The sequence below is a fragment of the Dendrobium catenatum genome, unplaced genomic scaffold, assembly GCF_001605985.2.
Source record: "Dendrobium catenatum unplaced genomic scaffold, ASM160598v2 fragScaff_scaffold_1200, whole genome shotgun sequence".
NCBI classification, from domain to species: domain Eukaryota; kingdom Viridiplantae; phylum Streptophyta; class Magnoliopsida; order Asparagales; family Orchidaceae; genus Dendrobium; species Dendrobium catenatum.
The window spans coordinates 277,802-282,541 of record NW_021319662.1 but is presented as its reverse complement, the minus strand read 5'-3'; the positions used below and the strand labels follow the sequence as shown (position 1 = coordinate 282,541).

General features: G+C 38.6%; 1 protein-coding gene across 5 annotated transcripts in view; it reads right to left on the bottom strand.

Moving 5' to 3' along the window:
- LOC110102888 overlaps nt 1-4,740 on the bottom strand; it is a 19,061-nt gene that overhangs the window by 4,267 nt on the left and 10,054 nt on the right. Inside the window, exons 4-5 of one of the 5 annotated variants that reach the window (XR_002303893.2) lie at nt 2,446-2,544; nt 2,005-2,370 (exon numbers count right to left, since the gene is read on the bottom strand). The exons of 1 other annotated variant lie outside the window; for it this stretch is intronic. The gene's annotated coding sequence lies outside the window, so the exon portion shown is untranslated. 3 more of the 5 variants (XM_020831389.2, XM_020831391.2, XM_020831392.2) reach the window with 3 other exon arrangements.

Sequence of the window (4,740 nt, the reverse complement as noted above, 5' to 3'; positions counted from 1 at the left end):
TGTTGGAAGGTTCGAATCACAATTTGAGTTACCAAACGGTCTCCGATTTTACCGAGCTTGTACTCGAATCGAACGGCTCGACGAGACAAATCCAACGAGCCCAAGATCACCGAATTCCGACATCACTAAGGCCTTCAAATGTCTGACGAATGGTGCACGATCGTAGGATTCAATATCGGTTGTCCATTCGACCACTCCCTATTCGCCCCTGATCTCAGGCCTATTTACGAGCTATGCCACTCCAGAAAAACTATAAATAGAGCCCTCATTCTTCACAAAGAGGTGTCCAAGCAAGAAGAGAAGAGGAAGAAGAGAAGGAAGAGAAGGAAGAAGCTCCTCCTCGACCACCGTCGGAACCTCGCCGGACCACCGCAGGAGCCTCGCCGGACCACCGCTGGAGCTTCGCCGGACCACCACATGAGGCCCTCACCCTCGTCGGAGCCTCGCCAGACCACCGCCAGAGCTTCGCCGGACCACCACCTGAGGCCCTCACCTTCGCCAGAGGCCCTCACCTTCGCCGCAACACCACCTGAGGCCCAGACTTCTGCTGGGCCACTGCCTGACGCCTAGAGTCCTACTAGAGTACCGCCCTACTACAACGGTATTTCAGACCCCGATCTCCTGCCGACTACGGTCCTCCCGACCTCCGTCGCCTACTATGGTCACTCTGACCTCCATCACCAGACAACGGTCTTTCAGACCCCAGTCTCCTACCGACTACGGTCCTCCCGACCTCCGTCGCCTATGGTCACTCCGACATCCATCACCAGACAACGGTCACTCAGACCCCGGTCTCCTACCGACTACGGTCCTCCCGACCTCCGTCGCGTACTATGGTCACTCCGACCTCCATCACCAGACAACGGTCACTAAGACCCCAGTCTCCTGTCGACTACGGTCTTCCCGACCTCCATCGCCTACTATGGTCACTCCGACCTCCATCACCAGACAACGGTCTTTCAGACCCTGATCTCCTGCCGACTAAGGTCCTCCCGACCTTCGTCGCCTACTATGATCACTTCGACCTCCATCAACAGACAACGGTCACACAGACCCCAGTCTCCTGCCGACTACGATCCTCCCGACCTCCGTCGCCTACTATGGTCCTTCCGACCCCCATCACCAAACAACGGTCTTTCCGACCTCCATCCTATCGACTATGGTCGTGCTGACAAAATAAATACATCTATTATAACTCCCACCATGTAATACACTCTATATGATGTACATTTGTGACATCAAGCCAAGACCTTCTCCCTAAGAAGGCCTCATTTGTAATCGACTACAAATACTAGTGGATTCATTCAAACTGGGCCAGGCCCCGTGGTTTTTCCCTTTTTTCAGAGGTTTTCCACGTAAAAACTCCAGTGTCTCTTATGAACGCTACACTCTCTCACTTATCTGATTGTGTGCTGGATATTCATACAATGCTAAGACGTTAAACTATATATTTCTCTACCGCCGCGAATATTCCAGGACGCAACAATTCCAAATGAGCTTTGGATTTGAATTTGCATATTATATTATAACTGAGCGCAAACTAAGAAAAACTTGACTAAGATCAACCTATTGCCCTTCAATCTATCTCCAAATTGTCGCTAAAGAAGAATGCAAGCTGTATAAAAAGGTCTTTTTTATTTTAAACAATTAAAATCTATATTAAATATTATAGCAATTGAAAGAATGATAATAAGACTTTATAGGTCACAAAAAATCATCTTGATCAGTCACAAATTTCAATTCCAGAGTTTCTATAAAAATATATACTTAAAAATATGTTTTTTTCTTAAGTTTGAAATTTTTTTATCATGTTATTTTTAATATAATGCTTTCCGCTCTATTTTGAATAAGTTGACTATAAAAATGTGAATTTCTACCGGTTGATTTACTCTGTATGAATTTATAAAATTTTCTTCTAACCTCTGAATTGGCTCTGTTCTGATTCTACTCTACACCTGCTTAAAGCAGATAAATGATGATAAAAAAAGGAGTTATAAGCAGACATTGAAACATATGCATTTTGCATCCATGGCGGCACGTAAGTTTAAAATTGTTTTGTTGTCGTGCTGTATATAGTACAAATCATGCTCTATTATAAGTTAGAATAAAACTATAAATTTTATATTCTTGCTCATTTAAATTGCAATTTGTGAATTGAATTCTTTTGCGGAGACCGGTTGAGTTATTAAGTCATGTACTCATATTGTTGCTTAAAATATTTTAGGAAAGGGAAGGGTCTTGCCGAGTATCTAGCTCTTAACAGGGCACAATCGAGAAAAGGGATTAAACTCAATGTTGTTATTGGCGGCGGCGGCGGCGGCGATCTTTTTCGTGTTAGGCTTATTTTGCATCACCAGTAAATGTGATGACCTGAAAGCAAAGATTGTCAATTCGCTTAAACCTCATAAAAAACTATGAAATATCTGAAAGCATGCATAACTTCACCTTCAATGAATCTACACTCATTAGAGTCTAAACAGCTCAAAGGTTTGAAATTCTTCTAGAAAGCTGGCACATAAGTGACCTCTCCCCCAATATTCATAGCTTCAACGGGGAAATCAAATGAATATCCATAATCAATGAATCTTCCACAGAAGGCACAAAATAAAATACAATTGTCAGAACTAAATCAAGCACATATTTTTGCTCCTTCGATACTAATGTGGCTTCAAAATTGCCTATCAGATCACCTTTTACTCGAGTTTTCCTTATTAAAATCTACAATCTGATGTAGTAGTGACTTTGTCCTTTCTCTTTAGACTTTGATTTTAATCTCCCTTATTCTTCCTTGTTTTGAAATTACCAAGTTCACAACATATATGCTTTATATTATTAAAGTAATACAATTAAGATAAGAGAAACATAACTACCACACAACTATAGAAAAAAAAAACACAATAAACACAGCTCCACAAAGATAAAAACACCAAAATTTATATAAGACACAAAAATGGCAAACATCTACGAGAGAGGAGGCATAAATAGTTCCACTAGCAAATATCATGGAGAATTAAAAATTGAGAGGAGCAATAGAACAAATAAAATCCTCTCTTAAGGAAAAAACAAATAAAAAAGAAAGGGGTTAATAATGCTTATATTCAAGTCATTAGGGATATGTATGCTAGAGATGTTACTTGTGTTCAAACAGAAGATGGTTTGACCAAGTATTTTTCAATTTCAGTTGGATAACATCAAACCCTTAAGCCCATATCTATTGTTTTAGTCTTGGATGTTCTTACTAGAGATTTGCAAGAGGATGTTTCCTAATATATGCTTTTTGCTGACAATATTCTTCTTGTTAATAAGACTAAAGAGGGAGTTGAAGGTAAACTTGAATTATGGAGGTTAACCTTAGAGTTTAAAGGTTTTCGTTTGAGTAGATCTAAAACCGAATACACTGAGTGTAATTTTAAGAGTAATAGATCTAGTGGGGGAATGTGACTTTTAGCTATCAAGTTATTAATAAGAGTACACGTTTTAGATATCATGGGTCTATTATGCAGAATGATGGTGAAATATATGGGGATATTATTAGTAGAATTCAAGTTGGATGGTTGAAGTGGAGGAATGCATAGGACTTTTTGTGTGATAGAAAGTACCACTTAAACTTAATGAAAAATTCTATAAGATGGTAGTTAGACCTATAATGCTTTATGACAAAGAATGTTGGCCATTAAAAGAGAAACATAATATTAAGTTAAGTGTTGCAAAGATGAGGATGCTCAGGTGGATGAGTGGCTTTACTCTTAGAGACATGATACGAAATGAGCATATACATGAAAACGTTGGAGTAGCTCCAGTGGTAGATAAGGTTAGAGAGCGTCACCTTAGATGGTTTGGTCACATAAAATGGTGGCCTTCTGATGACCCGATTAGGAGAGTAGATTTATTAAATTCGACCTATGTTAAGAAAGGTACATGTAAACCTAAAAAAACTTGGTTAGAAAATATTAGAAATGATCTTTCTCTATTAGATCTAAAAGAGAATTTGACTCCCAACATGACATAATGAAGAAAAATGATTTATGTAGCCAACCCCACGTAGTAGGATAAAGGGTTGATGTTGTAGTACATGACGAGGGTCCTATGATTTAATAGGGAATTACTAAGTTTCCCTTAGGAGTTGATATAATCATAACATTCCATTGATGATCAACTGAAGTGCAAATTTATATGAATAATGACAACAGCTTTGGATAAGCAATAACAGCCACTCCAAAAATGAGCAATTTAAATTTCTTAGAAATTAGGAGTAAACCTGCTTGACAATTGCAAGAAAAAATAACATGAGCTTTTGGCTTCACATGTGAACATATGGTATCAACACCTTCAACTTTTTCTCATGGATTTTTCTCATGGATGAAAACTCCCTTGTTGTCTAGATATCAAGGCTGTAACTTACTCAGAGTCTACAGTTTAATTGGCAGCAAATCTTAGAGAAAAAATAATCATAAGTCCCAGAGTGAGACTATTTTGGTTCCTCATTAAAGAGTTGAGGGATAAAGAGGATTGTATAAGTTAGCCAAACAAAGAGATAGGAGTAGTAAGGATTTAGTTCAAGTGAAGTGTATTAAGGATGAAGATCAAAAAATACTTTTCTTAGAAGATGATATTCAACAAAGGTGGATGAGATATTTTGCTAAACTTTTTAATGAAGATTGTGAAAATAAGATTGACTATAATGATCTTAGCACCCTAAATGAAAATAAAGATTTATATTTTTATCGACGTATTAGTAAA